Here is a 16,580-nt window from a genome sequence, read left to right on the forward strand (position 1 = left end):
TTCTAGAGGTATAGAATATTAGAGCAGGGATGTGATGTTGAGATTCTATAAGGCACTTGTGAGACCACACTTGGAGTATTGTGTGCAGTTTTGGGCTGCTTATTTTAGAAAGGATATACTGACATTGGAGAGGGTTCAGAGAAGATTCACAAGAATGATTCCAGGAATGAAAGGGTTACTGTATGAGGAACATCTGGCAGCTATTGGGCTGTAATCCCTGGAGTTCAGGAGAATGAGGGAGGATCTCATAGAAACATTCCGAATGTTAAAAGACCTGAACAGATTAGATATGGCAAAGTATTTCCCATGGTAGGGGAGTCTAGGACAAGAGGGCATGACTTCAGGATTGAAGGACGTCCATTTAGAACAGGGATGTGGATAAATTACTTTAATCAGAGGGTGGTAGATCTGTAGAGGCCAAGTCATCGGGTGTATTTAAGACAGAGGTAGGTTCTTGATTATCCAGGGCATCAAAGGGTGTGGGGTGAAGGCAGGGGAGTGGGGATGACTGGAAGAATTGGATCAGCCCATGATTGAATGGCGGAGCAGACTCAATGGGCTGAATGGCCTTCTTCTGCTCCTATATCTTATGGTGTTATGGTCACACACACTCACATACATACACACACAGAGCTGGAGGAACTCAGCAAGTCAGGCATCATCAATGAAAGAAAATGAAGACTCAATGCCATGGGCTGAGACCCTTTATCAGGAATCAGCCCAAAATCTCCACTGTCCGTTTCCCTCCATAGAGAATGCCTGACCCGCTGAGATCCCCCAACATTTTGTGTTTGCTGATCCAGATCTCCAGCATTGGCATTCTCCCTTGTGCCAGAGGAATTCCACCTCAAACATAAAGATAGATAGATAGATAGATAGATAGATAGATAGATACTTTGTTCATCCCCATGGGGAAATAAAGTGAGGGTTACCTCCAATTAAACAAGGGTGGTGACACGACATTAAAAATAATCCATCATAAAGCAGTTTGACAAGCCCAGCCAGTATGATACACATGGGACTGAGGCCAGATACCCACCCCCTCCCTCATTCCCACTGCTGCCTGTGTGGAGTTGGACTACGACTACGTGGGTTTCCTCCGGTTTCATCCCACAGTCTAAAAGACATAAGGGTAGTAGGTTAATTAGTCATGGAAAATTTCCCATGATTAGGTTAGGGTTCAATCAGAGGATTGCTGGGTGTTGAGGCTTGAAGGGCCTATTCTGTGCTGTATCGCAATAAATAAATAAATAATAATGGAATAAGCTGAAGGGGATGAATTGCCTCCTTCTATCCCACCATAGCATTCCATAAAGCGACTGGGCAGATCGGAAGTTTCGAAGTCAGGGAACGACTTGGCCAATGGGGAAACCAAAGGGCTGGCAGCAGCTCAGCTTTAGTGAAGGGCCTGTTCCTGTGCTGTAATATTCTATGTTTTAAATACGGTCACCGTGGTAATGAAAAGAGTAAATTTACTTACAGCAAAGTCCCACAAACAACGTGTATAATAGGCAATCTGTTTCAGAGACGAAAATATATATATATATATATAAAGAGAAATGAGAGATACCGTGTGTGGTCTGTGTATATATACAGTCTCTCTTCCTCTGCTTATATATAACCACTTTTTATAATGTTTGCATTGTAAATACATGCTATTATTTTATAATTATGCACACTTTATTCCATATCGTACTTTAACCTATAACTTTATTTTTCTGTGGTTCCTTATAATTGTTGAAAGTTGTTTTTTGTTGTAAGTCATGCCAACACACCACTGCAAATTGCTAATACATGCAAATGTATATGGCGAATAAAGATGATGCTTATTTTAGTAAATAATGCCATGGGATCTATTGCATCCACACAGAGAGCTGACACAGCCTCAGTTTAACATCTTATTTAAAAGACAACACCTTTAACAACGTAGCAGTCCCCCAGTACTGCACTGTCAGGCCAGCCAAAATGGGTGTACTTATGTTTGTGGAGTGGGATTTCAACCCAAAACCTTCTCACTCAGAGGAAAGAGTCCGATAAACTGAGCCACAGCGAAACAAATGCACCTGTTCCTCCAGGAGAGCTTATTCACCTGTGCAGGCCAATTGGGCAACCGTTCAGCTATTACAGGATAATTGAGAATGAATGAATGCGGATGGCCAACAAGGAACGTTTTCAATCATCCTCGTTATTTCTGCTCTCCCATTCCTGGTGACCTTGCCACCGGGAGGAATGAAACAATTATGAAACCATTAACCCTATGTTTGCCTGAAGGAAGAAAAGGCAAATAAGGTAACCTGCTTTTTCAGCTACAATTGAAGTACAGATCCGGGGGGGGGGGGGGCGGGGGGGGGGGCATATTTCCTGCTTGTTTACTCCTGAACTGCAGCACATCCAGGCTGACAGAGTTGCAACAGTAACACAAGTAAGAATTACAAACAAAGCAATTTAATGATGAGTTTCCTATCGTCCTTTATGCATATTCAGGACCAGTTCACCAATATCAGTCCCTGCTCCAGAAAAACGATTTGCCCCGGCTGGAATTGTGAGATTCCGCTCACTTCATGTCCTCAGCATATGTTCCACAAACCGTTTTGTGTGCACCAAGGAAAGAGGTAAATAGATTTATTTGGTTTGTAAGTGATTCTCAGCTGTTTTAATATGACCCTCATAAGCAAGAGGCTTACAGCAAAGTCCCAAAGTGTGATAACAGACAATCTGTTTCAGAGTGGAATCTATAGGCCAAGGCATTATTAAACATCCTTATTACTTTAATTAATTAAAAATATTAACTAGTTTTAATTATTAGTTAAAATACCAACCATCTTTATTAAAATAGTAACTAGTTTTAATTAAAAATATTTGTTTTTTCCAACAAACCTGCGTTTTTAATGGAAGTGGGGATTCCACTTTTAAATATTCTGCTTTAATAGGAAGAAACATAAATAACTGGACTCCATTAATTCAATGCATTAACTCAGTTCAATGCTTTCGCAGAAGATTTTGAATTTTGGACTGTGCAAAGGTTTTACCAGAAAATTTGGACTGCAACTCAATGAGTGTGCTTTGCAGTCTGTTCTGGGCAGAGTTTCTCACGGCATACAAGGCTGAAACTCCACCACGCCATATCAGAGGCTCAGCAGATGCTGCTGACGCTGAAAATATGGGGCAACACGCAAAGGAGATTCAGTTTTAGATTTATTGATCACAGGTACATCGAAACGTAGAGCGAAATGCGTCATCTCCATTAGCAGGCTAGAGACGTGCTGTAGGCAGTCTTCAAATGCAGCCACGCATTACGGCGCCAATGCCAAGGAACTCAGAAGGTCAGAGAGCACCTCGGAGGGAAATGGACAGCTGATATTTCAGGTCAAGACCCTTCACTAATGTTGGTTTCTGAGTAATGATCCTGCAGGATTCCTTAAAGGTTAACTTGCAGGTTGAGGGGGTGGTGAGGAAGACAAATGCAATGCTAGCATTCATTACGAGAGGACTAGAAAGTAAAAGTAAGTATGTAACGCTGGGGCTTTATAAAACATTGGTCAGATTACACTTCAAGTTTTGTGAGCAGTATCTAAGAAAGGATGTGCTGGGGTTGGAGAGGGTCCAGAGGAGGTTCATGAGAATGATTCCAGGAATGACGGAGTTAACATATGAGGAGCATTTGATGGCTCTCACCCTGTACTTAGTTAAGTTTAGAAAAATGAGGGGGATCTCATTGAAATCTATTGAATGTTGAAAAGCTTTGGTAGAGTAGATGTGAAGGCAAGGTGGGGGAGTCTGAAACAGGGAATGAAGCCTCAGAATACAAGGACGTGCCTTTAGCACAGGAATGGGACTAATTTCCATAGCCAGAGGGTAGTGAATCTGTGATATATTTAAAGCAGAGGTTTATAGGTTCTAGATTAGTAAGGACATCAAAGATTATAGAGAGAAGGCTGGAGAATGGGGTTGAGAGGGATAATGAATCAGCCATATTGGAACTGCAGAGCAGACTCGATGGGCTGAATGGCCTAATTTTGCTCCCATGTTTTATGATCTAAGGTCTAAATTGTTGAGATTCACTGTGAAACTGACAGCCAAAATCAGGAAGCTGCTGTCTGCAAGTCCCAGCTCCTCCACAGGGGAGCATCACTTTGGAATTTTTCCAGCATTGTCTTGGAAATCAGCAATTTTGGTAACAACTTCCAGGCATTTTCTAATTGTTCATTCTGCTGAAGAAACCCTGAAAATGTGATGAGGTGTATGTGAACATTTAATGTCTATAATTATTCCTCACCTGTGGCTCCAAGTAGCTGTTTGCATATGAAAGTTGGCACACCTTAGTACTCGGCTTCAACAGGTAGGCCAAACCAGGTGAGCGTAGACAGTGAGCCTCATACCCTAGAGAGATGGGAACATGCCTGGCCTAGCATGCGAAGTTAGCTCCAACGGACTGGACGGGTGGGGGGGGGGGGGGGGTGGGGATCCACAGTGAGATCCAACAGCCAGGAAGGTGGTTCTGCAAGCTTCATGGAGAGCAAAGGGACAGAGGGAGTCATGGTCATCCACTGTAACCAAGGAAGACCTGAGTTGTGACCACCACTAGTACCACTGACTCTGGTTGAGAGTGGAACTGCCCCAGTGCACTGGCTTTTCCAATTTAAAAGCTCTTTGGCACATGTTTCCTTTCATCATTTGATACGATAAACTTCACCAGCCCTAGAAAACACAGCTTCATGCAGGTACGTTGCATTATTATTCCAAAATTCTGTACATCAAATAAAGCATTATATTTCAGATAAACTTCGCTGGTGGTATCTCTGTTTCTACCTTGATCTCTATTCTGAGGCTGTGCCCTCTGGCCCAAGACTCCCCCACTATAGGAAATAGCTTCTCCACATCCACTCTATCTAGGCCTTTCAATATTTGATCGGTTTCAATGAGCACCCCCCCCCCCCCCCCCCCAATTCCTCTAAATTCCAGCAAGTAAAGGCCCAGATCCATCCAATGCTCCACATGCATTAAACCTTTCATTCCCAGAATTATTCTTGTGGACCTCCTCTGGATCCTCTCCAATGCCAGCACATCTTCTCTCAGACAAGAGGCCCCAAACTGCTCACAATACTCCAAGTGCAGTCAAACCAGTGCCTTATAAAGCCTCCAAATCACGTTCTTGTTCTTGCATTCTAATCTTCTCAAAATGAATGCTAACTTTGCATGTGCCTTTCTTACCACTGACTCAACCTTCAAGTTAACATTTAGGAAGTCCTATACAAAATCTCCAAAGTCCATTAGCACTTCTGCTTTTTTAATTTTCTCCCCATTTCAAAAATAGTCTATGCCTTTATCGCCTCTACCAAAGTGCACGACCATACATTTCCCTGCTCTGAATTGCATCTGCCACTTCTTTGCCCATTCTCCTGTCTAAGTCTCTCTGCAGGCTCCCTGCTTTATTAACACTACCTGCCCCTCCACCTATCTTTGTATCATCTGCAAATCTGACCACAAATTCATCAATTTCATCATCCAAGTTGTTGATATATAGCGTGAAAAGAAGTGGTCCCAATATCGACTCCTTTGGAACGACACTTGTCACCAGCAGCCAGCCAGAAAAGCCTGCCTTGATTCTGACTCTCTGCCTCCTGTCAGTCAACCACTTTTCTATCAATGCTGTGATACCGTGGGCTCTTTACATTACAGAAGTATGATTTAGTGATTTTTATTTCACAATTGGGAGAGATTTCTAAAAGAAAGCATCAAATGATTCCTTTTCCACATATGAATAATAATCTCACAGAATGAAATAGAGCTGAAGAATAGACTGGATGTGCTTCTGGCATAAGGAAATAACTGGTGGATTTAGAGACAGAGGATTTAATGTTAGTTCAAAAAAGGCGGGGTTCTTAGAGTGAACCTACCCTTAAAAAGTACAGTTGGGTGCTCTGGTGGTCATCAGGAAATGACTCTCCTCCACCACTGTAATGGACCATATCTCAAATAACAATAAGTTGGAGTACAGGAAAGAGATAGACAACTTAGACACATAGTGTCATGACAACAACCTTCCCTCAATGTCAGCAAAAGAAAAGCTGTTCATTGACTTTAAGAAGGGGCTGATGCACGTGCTCCCGTTCACTATCAGTGGTGTTGAGCTTGAGAGGATTGAGAGTTTCATGTCCCATTACAAACACATAGATGCCAGACCAGAAAAGCTTGCCAACACCACTATTTCCTCAGGAGGCTAAAAAAATTTCCCTTCACCCTGTCGACTCCTACCAATTTTAATCGATGCACCATAGAAAGTATTGTATCTGGATGCATAATGGCTTGGTAAGGCAACTGCTCTGCACGTGATCGCAAGAAACAGCCGAGAGTTGCGGACACAGTTCGGTATATCACGGAAAACAGCCTCCCCTCCATGGATTCTGTCCATACTTCTTGATTATGCTGGCTCCATCTGTATCCTTTCCTTCATCGCCTTCCTCTGCCTATCACCTACCTGCCTCTGTCTCCCAGCTTTAACCTCCACTCCCTCAGCTACCTCCTTCTGTCCTTCTTCATCCTCCCTTCCATCAGAAGACCTATTACCCCTCCCCCACATCTTTCTACTGGCGACCTTCCCCCCGTACTCTCGACCAAGATGCAAGGTCTCAATGGACAACATTGATAGCTTCTCCCCTGCGATGCTGCTCGATGCCTTGAGCTCCTCCAGCAGATTGACCTTTGCCCCAGATCCCAGCATCTCCAGTCTCTTGTTCTTGTGCCTGCTTGGTGTGAATCATTACTTCCTTCCGTTCTGGGAACTGTGGTGAGAATAAAGAACGTCACCACCACCACCACATGGAGAGTCACTAAGGTTACCAGCAGGGACTGGGTCTCAATGACTGATTCAGAGAAGAGAGGATAATGTGGGAATCCTCACACTTTGTCCATGCAGAATTGACATCACAACATGTTGGGACTATGGTTTTGGTACCGAGGGCTGATTGTTTGCCCCAGGCTAAACAGAGAGACATGAACAAGAGAAAACCTGCAGATGCTGGAAATCCAAGCAACACACACAAAGTGCTGGAGGAACTCAGCAGGCCAGGCAGCATCTATGGGAAAAGAGTAAACAGTCAACATTTCAGGCCGAGAGCCATGTGAGTGAGCTAGGGCTGTTCTCTTTGGAATGAAAGCGTATATGAGGCAACTTGATAGAGATGTACGAGTTGATAAGAAGCATTGATTGAGTGAATAGCCAGAGACGTTTTTCAAGGGTGGAATTGACCCTTGAATTGGGCCTATCAGAGTTAAGCTCTGTGTAAGAGTGGTGGATCCATGGAACACCCTGCCAGGGCTGCTGGTAGAGGCAGATAGATTAGGACATTTAAGAAATTCTGGGATGGGAATATGAATGATTGAAAAATGGAGGGCTATAGTGGAGGGAAGCGTTTGATTGATCTCAGAGTCAGCACAACATCGCGGGCCGAAGGGAATTGTACTGTGCTATAATATTCTATGTTCCAATATCAGGAAAGAGCCCTTGGGGCAGATGATGCATGCTCCTTCAGTGTTTAAGAATCTGCTCCAAAAATTAATCAGCCTTGAATCTTGGAGATCAAGAGGTAGCATTGGATTGACAGCTGGAAGACCAGTGACTCCCAGCACAGGGCCAGTCCACCTCACGGAAGGGAGGAGCAACAAAGTTTATTGAGGCTCCTTAAAACTACCTCAGAGGCATGTCTGCTCGACAGTGCTGCTGAAAATGTACTGTTAGAACCACCAGCTTTCTTTTCTGTGGTTTACACTGTGCCTGCACTCCCTGCAGATGTGTGCTCAGGATTGAAGCTTGCAATAACCTTGATGGCCTGTTAGGCAAAAAAAAAATCTTTCCATCTGATCTCTAAACAGCTTGTTGCCGTCAATGGATGATCACATGACCGGCTTGTATCACTCAGGGCAATTCCTAAGATCTTCAGCTGAGCATGTCTGAAACAGCAGAGCATGTTTACCAGATCAAAAGCTCCCTGTAGCTTTAGTTGAATTGTCTGTAAGACATCTATTTATTTAACAAGAGAAAGCTGTTGTGAATTGGATAGAAAGTGCAGGGGCTGTCCTCCATTTGAGGGGACCTATCGGAACTGAACAAATTATATGTTGAAAATGCAACTGAGGATGTTTAAAATCTGTGCAGCAAGATTGCACTGCACGTAACCAAGGATTTTTGAAAAATAATTACAAAGTCAACCCTCCACAGTGAAGCAAGTGGAGAAACAAGACATGTTAACAGTCAGTTGTCATGATACTGCACACATTTAGATTGTAGTTAAGACTGCCCGACACAACAACAGCAGTAGCTCACACGTCATCAAGGACTTGTATGTACAGAGAGCTGCTGAGTAAAGGCCAGCAACAACATGAAGGGTCCCACCCGCCCTGTTTATGGACTGTTTGTCCCACTCCCATCAGGGAAGTGGCTACTCAGCCAGGACCACAAGACTCAAAAACAATTACTTCACCCAAGCCATCAGACTGATCGACACCTTCACCCACCAACCCACCCCACCACTACTTTATCATTTCCTGTCAGTCACCTTATGTACAAATACTTCTGTACCAAGTGTCACTTTATGGACATACAATCAATCTACGGATATAAGCTAACCTTATGTATTTATATTTATTGTGTCCTTTGTGCTTATTGTATTTTTTATGCTGCATTGGTTCTGGAGTAACAACCATTTTGTTTTTCTTTACACTTGTGTACCAAGTGACAGTAAGCAATCTTGAATCTTGAAAATAGACTGTCCACTAAGTTTATATGAATTGAATCAAGGAGAGTGAGTTGGAGAGGGTCCAAATCACCCCAGTCCTTTTAATGGAATCTGAGATCAATCTGGTCTCAGTATAAACAGTACGAGTCGAAAGAGATTATGGATGTGGTTATGAAAGAGTGAGAAGCCACCAGTGTTCAATATAATTCCCTCTCTCTCTCTCTCTCTCTCACACGGGTCTTCAAGACCATAAACATCAGGACCAGTGCTACATGAATTCCATTACTGCTCCTGTTTTTGACTAAAACAATGCTTTAGGTTTGTCCATAGGGAGTTCTGCCAAAGAAGATTTTGGCAGTGGGCCAGCAATACAGCACGACTCCAGTTCATATATTGTGATTGACTTGGTGTTTTGAAGATGACTGGGAGCTGGGCTGTGGAAAAACAAAGCATTGCCAATGCAAGAACACCCTGAGGACCAAACGACACTCCACCTTGCAGTATAATCTAGATGTTAAATGGTCAGTCCTGGAATGTGGCCATTAAGATTGTAATGATGCATTGAAAGGGATTAACAGAATTAAAGGAATAATCATAATGCGAAAATTGGCAAAGTGTCCAGAGCTAGGAATCTCCACAACCTGCTGAACACAACATGCCAATCTGCCATTTGTTTCCAGTCGTATTGCTCCCTTGGTATCGCCAGTAGGTTTAACAACTTTGATGGATTTTCACATTAATTTCCTATAAATCTTGTCGCTGAGTATTAAACCGAAGTATCAATACTGCAATAACATCTTCAACATCCGTATTTCAGAAAGTAAGCAGTTTAAATGTGGATAATCACAACCTTCACTCACCTCAGCTCTGAACTGATTCCACAACCTATGGACCTACTTTCAAGGACACTGCAATTTGTGTTCTCAGTTTTTTTTATTTATTTCAATGTTTGTTTATTTTTTTATTTACATGGGTTATCTTCTTTTGCGCATTGGTTGCCCCACAGTTGTGTGTAGTTCTTCATGGATTCTATTGTATTTCTTTGTTCTACTGTGAATGCCTGCAAAAAATGAATCTCAAAGTAGAATATGTTAACATTGAATGTATGTTTGTGGTAACCCATCCACTTCAAGGTTTGTCATGTTTTCCATTCAGAAGTAGTCTTCAGCACACCTCTGTTGCAATGCATGGTCATTTGAATTCCTGTTGCCTTCCTCTCAGTTTGAACCAGTCTGGCCATTCTCCTCTGACCTCTCTCATTAACAAGGTGTTTTCACTCACAGAACTGCCAATCACTGGGTGTCTTTTTTGTTTGTTTTTCATAACATTCTTTGCAAGCCCTAGAAACTGTGCTGTGTGAAAATCCCGAGACCAGCAGTTTCTGAGATACCCAAAGCACCCTGTCTGGCACCAGCAAACATTTCATGATCAAAGTCACTTAGATTACTTTTCTTCCCCATTCTGGTGTTTGTTCTGAACAGCAACTGAACCTTTTGACGATATCTACATGTTTTTATGCATTGAGTTGCTGGCATATGATTGGCTAATCAGGTATTTATATTAACAAGCAGGTGTACAATTGAACCTAATAAAGTGGCCACTGAGTGTATAAATTTTGATAATAAATTTACCTTGAACGTTTTGTGAAATATTGGTAATAGTAAAACAGTTCAATTTTGTACCTTATAATAATTTTTTACTCTAGTGTGAGTGAGAAGTATTAGAGTGGTCAGGCTTTGGGTCAACAGGCTTTAGCAGAACAGGTACAGGCTCTATATAAGTTTTGAGTAAGTTACTTTCCCTTCCTTTGTCTATTAGTAAATCACTAGTGCAGTGACAATGGGTCTAGAGTTTGGTATGTTTTTGTGTGAGATGTGGGTACTCTGGGAAACCCACTCTCCCAGAGTGTTCTGAGCAGCAGCTCCTTTGACACCAAGTTAAAAACCTGGAGCTGCAGCTGGATGAATTTCAGCTCGCATGGGAGAATTGGGAGATGCTAGATAAAAACTGCAGGGAAATATTCACCCCCTGAGTTGCAGGCAGCGGGTACCAGGGTGATTGTCAGGAGAGGGAAAGGGAATAGGCTACCAGTGCAGAGTACCCCGTGGTTGTATCCTTCGATAATAACTTTACCCCTTTGGATACAATTAGGGGCAACAGCCTACCAGGGGGGAGCCACAGTGATTGAATCTCTGACACTGATTCTACATCTGTGGCTTGGAAATGAAGGGGGAGAGAGGAGTGGAATAGTGATAGGAGATTGCATACTTAGAGGAGCAGTCGAAAGATACTGTGGATGTGAAAGAGATACCCGGATTGTATATTGCTTCCCAGGTGCCAGAGTCAAGGGATGTCTCAGATCGGCTCCACAGCATTCTAAAGGAGGGAGGTTCAGCAGCGAGAATTCATGGTACACATTTGTACTAATGGCATGGATAGTAAAAGGGAGGTGTCCTGAAAAGAAAATACGGGGAGTTAGGTAAAATGCTGAAAAGCAGGCCCTCTAGGGTAGTAATCTTGGGATGCTGCATGTTCCATGTGCCAGTGAGGGTAAGAATAGGCTGACTTGGCAGATGAATACATGGCTGAGGAATTGGTTCAGGGGGCAGGGTTTCGGATTCCTGGATCGTTGGGATCTTTTCTGGGGAAGGTATGACTTGTACAAAAAGGTTACTCCTGAATCCAAGGGGACCAATATTCTTGTAGGTAGATTTGCTGGACCTATTGGGGGGGGGGGGTCTAAACAAACCTGGAAGAGGATGAGAACTGGAGTGATAGAGCTGAGGAAGGGGCAGTTGGTATACAAGTAGATGCAGTGTGTAGTGAGGCTGCGAGGAAGAACAAGCAGATGATAAGGTAAAATTGCAGTCAGCGGTATGAATTGAAGTGTAACTAGAGGGCAAAATTGAAAATGGTCATGAATATGAATATACATGAATACTGAAGATGTTACATTTAAATGCACACAGCATACTGTATCAGTTATGATGTTGCAGCTATCACTGAGTCATGGCTGAAAGAAGATCCTAGTTGGGAGCTTAACATCCAAGGATATACTGTACATTGTATCAAAAGAATGGACAGGTACGTAGAAGGTGTGAGGTAAAGAATTATTAGTAAAGAATGAATCTAAATCCTTAGAAAAAAAATGACATAAGATTAGAAGAATACACACAACATGCTGGAGGAATTCAACAGGCCAAGCAGCATGTATGGAATAAAAGTACAGTCGACATCTGCGGCAAAACCAAGATGTAGAATCCTTGTGGGTAGAGTTAAGAAATTGCAAGGGTAAAAGACCCTGATGGAAGTTATATACAGACCCTGATGAAAGTTACAACAGTAGCAAGGATGCGGGATACAAATAACGGGAGATAGAAAAGGCATGTAAAAAGGGCAATGTTATGATCGTCATGGGGGATTTCAATACGCAGGTAGATTGGGAAATTCAAGTTGGTGCTGGATCCCAAGAGATGGCTTTTTAGAGTAGTTGAGGCCACTTGGGGAAAGGCAATTCTGGATTGGGCATTGGGCAATGAACCAGATTAGAGAGCTTAAGGTAAAGGAACCCTTAGGTGGACAATGATGATAATATGATATAATTCACCCTGCAATTTGAGAGGGAGATGATAAAGTCAGATGTATTACATTGGAGTAAAGGGAATTATAGATGCATGAGAGAGGAGCTGACAAAAGTTGATTGGAAGGAGACACTAGCAGAGATGAGGCAGAACTGCAATGGCTGGAATTTCCAGAGGCAATTCAGAAGGCTCAGGATAGATACACTCTAAAGATGAAGAAGTATTCTAAAGGGAGGATGAGGCAACCATGGTTGACAAGGGAAGCCAAAGACAGCATAAAATAAAAAGAGAGTGCATATAATATATCAAAAATTAGTGGGGAGTCAGAGAATTGGAAAGCTTTGAAAAAACAGTAGAAGGCACTAAAAAGCCATAAGGAGAGAAAAGATTAAACATAAAGGTAAGTTAGCCAATAATATAAATGACGATCCCAATTTGTTTTTCAGATATATAAAGAGTAAGAGATGTGAGAGTGGATATTGGACCACTGAAAAATAATGTTGTAGAGTTAGTAATGGGGACAAAGAAATGGCAGATGAACTGAATAAGTATTTTGTGTCAGCCTTCACTGTGGAAGACGCTTACCAGTATGCCAGAAATTTGAGAGTGTCAGGGGGCAGAAGTGAGTGTAGTGGTTATTACTAAGGAGAATATACTTGGGAAACTGAAAGGCCTGAAGATAGATAAGTCACCCTGACCAGGTGGTGTACACACCAGAGTCCTGAAAGAGGCAGATGAAAAGATTGTGGAGGCATTAGTAGTAATCTTTCAAGGATCGCTAGAATGGTTCTAGAAGACTGGAAAACTGCAAATGTCACTCCACCCTTTAAAAAGGGAGGGAGACAGAAGAAAGGGAATTATAGGCCAGTTAGCCTGACTTCAGAGGTTGGGAAGATGTTGAAGTTCATTATCATGAATGATGTTTTGGTTTTGGGATACTGTACTTGGAAACATATGTCAAATTCATCATGGTTTCCTTAAGGGGAAATCTTGTCTGACAAATCTGCTGGATCTCTTTCAGGAAATAACAAGCACGATTTACAAAGGGGAGTCAGTAAATGTTGTTTACTTGGATTTTCAGAAGCCTCTGACAAAGATGGCTTAGCAAGAGGATGGTTAACAAGCTAAGAGTATTAAGGAAAGCTACTAGCGTAGACCGAAGATTGGTTGACTGGCAGGAGGTAGAGCGTGGGAATAAAAGGGGTCTTTTATGATAGTCTGCTAGTGATTAGTGGCATTCCAAGGTGGTCAGATTTGGCACTGCTACTTTTCCGATTACTTGTCTATGATTTGGATGGCAGAATTGATGGTTTTTTGTCAAGTTTGTAGATGATATGAAGATAGGTAGAGGGGCACATAGTGTTGAGGAAGCAGGGGGTCTGCAGAAGAATTTAGACTGATTAGAAGAATGGGCAAAGAAGTGGCGTATGGAATATTGTGTAGGGAACTGTATGGTCATACACTTTGGTGGAAGGTATAAAAGCATAGACTATTTTCTAAATGGGGAGAAAATTTCTTAAAAGTCAGAGGACTAGAATATAAAAGCAAGGATATGATGCTGGGGCATCAGAAGGCATTGGTCAGATCACATTTGGAATAATGTGAACTGTTCTAGATTCCTTATCTAAAAGATCATTTGCTGGTATTGGAAAGTGTCCAGAGGAGGTTCATAAGAGTGATTCCAAGAATGAAAAGGCTAACAATTGAGGAGCTTACTGGAGTTTAGCAGAATTCTTTTTTTCACATTGGCTGTTGTTTATTCTTTTGGGTACAGTCTTTCATTGATTCTATTGTTTCTTATATTTAATGTGATTACACACAAGAAAATAAAACTCAGGATTGTATATGGTGACACTTATGTACTTAAATAAATGTACTTTGAATGAGGGGAATCTCTTTGAAACCTATCAAATATTGAAAGGGCTAGATAGAGTGGATGAGGAGAGGATGTTTCCCATTGGGGGTGGGGGTGTGGGAGTGGAATCTAAGACCAGAGGGCACAGCTTCAGAATAGAGTACATCCATTTAGAACAGAAATGAAGCAGAATTTCTTTAGCCAGAGTGTGGTAACTCATTGCCACAGATGATTGTGGAGGCCAAGTCATTGGGTATATTTAAAGCAGAGCTTGATAGGTTCTTTATTAGTAAGGGTGTCAAAGGTAATGGGCAAAATGCAGGAGACTGGGGTTAAGACGGATAATAAATCAGCCATGATGGAATTGTGAAACAAGACTCAATAAACCATTTTATGTTTTATGTCAGGACAGAAGGTCTCGGCCTGAAACGTCAGCAGCGCTTCTCCCTATAGATGCTGCCTGACCTGTTGCGTTCCACCAGCATTTCATGTGTGTTGCTTGAATTTCCAGCATCTGCAGATTTCCTCGTGTTTGGCAGAAATAATTAAATGGAAAATTGATGCATTGTAGGGGGAAAAACAGATTTAAGGGAATAAAATGTCATGCAGAGGTATCAAGTAATTTTCCTCCTGATACTCAATACTTACAATGCTTAAAATCCTGACTTAAGCAATTCACTTAAACACTATTGGTGCTAAAATCGCTCTCCCTTCCAATCAAAGTGTTAAGCTCCCTTAACAACCTTTCTGTCTGATATTTCAGTGCTCTTTTCCAGATATTCTGTTGTGGCTCAGGAGATATCATTCTTACTGTTCAGTGAGAAAGTGAGAGTTTAGGTATCACAGTAGCATTGCAAGCACATCATGGTGGAATTGCATGCTGTACTTTGTGTGATCTAAGTGTTCTAAGCTAGCATTGCTTCTATCTTCAACTTGCCTTCTCATAAATTATCTACGTCTTTCATCTTCACACTCCATTTTGTATCACTGCTTAATCCTACTTATTCAAGATTCAGTCATTGGTACATACAGCAAATGTATTCACCAAGTAAGATGAGCTCTTGCAACTGCACTGGAAACTCTTCCAATGATGGCACACCAACCAATGCATTCTAATTCCTGCCATTGACCCAGGCTCAGACCCAACTGGCTAATTTCTCTGCAATCTCATACAACATAAAATGAAGCCATTTCAACCCACCAAATCTATGCTGCCTCACCAATATCTTATACAACTTAAACATAATTTCCCATCTCCTGTACTCAAGTGCTTTTTTGCACTAGAGGCAATATACAGTAGCCAATAAACCTACCTACTTGTGCAACTTTGGGAGAAAAGTGAAGCATAGAGTCATAGAGCACTACAGCATAGAAACAGGTCCTTCAGCTCATCTATTATCATGCTGCCTGGTCCCATCGACCTGTACCTGGACTATAGCCCTCCATACCCCTCCCATCCAAACTTCTGTTGAATGTTGATATCAAACTTGCATTCACCACTTACACTGGCAGCTTGCTGCACACTCACTACCCTCTTAGTGAACAAGTTTCCCTTCATGTTGCACTTAAACATTTCACCTTTCACCCTTAACCAATGACCTCTAGTTCTAATTTCACCCAACCTCAGTACAAAAAGCCTGGTTGCATTTACCCCATCTATATCCCTCATAATTTTGTCCACCTCTATCAAATCCTCCCATCATTCTCCTATATTCTAGAGAATAGCATCCTAACTTGTCAAGCTTTCTCAATAACTCAGATCCTCAAGTCCTGAAAATATTGTTGTAAATTTTCCTCTGTGCTCTTTCAACTTTACTGATAATCTTTCCAGTAGGCAAGTGACCAAAACTGCACAAAATACTCCAATTTAGGCCTCACCAATGTCTTACACAACTTAAACGTAACATCCTATCTCCTGTACTCAGTGCTTTGATTTATGAAGACCAATGTGCTAAAAGCTTTATTTACAACCCTATCTAGTGTGACACCACTTTCAATGAATTATGGAGCTGTATTACCAGATCCCTTTGTTCTACCACTCTTCAGTGTCCTACCACTCACTGCCCTGATTTTTCCAACTGAAGTGCAACATCTTGTACTTGTCTGCAACAAATCCCACCTGCCATTTTTCAGCCCATTTTCCCACTTGGTTCAGATCCCGCTGCAAGCTCTTAAAGACTTCCTCACTGTCCACTACACCCCCAATCTTGGTGTTACCAAAATGTTGCTGATCCAGATAACCACAATATCATCCATATCATTGATATAGATAACAAACAACAATGGACCTAGCACTGCTCCTGGCAGCACTCTATTAATCAGGGTCCTCCAGTCAGAGAGGCAACCATCTTACCACATTCTAGCTTCTCCCACAAAACCAACGTCTAATTCAACTTACTACCTCATCTT

Source organism: Hemitrygon akajei, chromosome 8, assembly GCF_048418815.1.
Source record: "Hemitrygon akajei chromosome 8, sHemAka1.3, whole genome shotgun sequence".
Taxonomy (NCBI): domain Eukaryota; kingdom Metazoa; phylum Chordata; class Chondrichthyes; order Myliobatiformes; family Dasyatidae; genus Hemitrygon; species Hemitrygon akajei.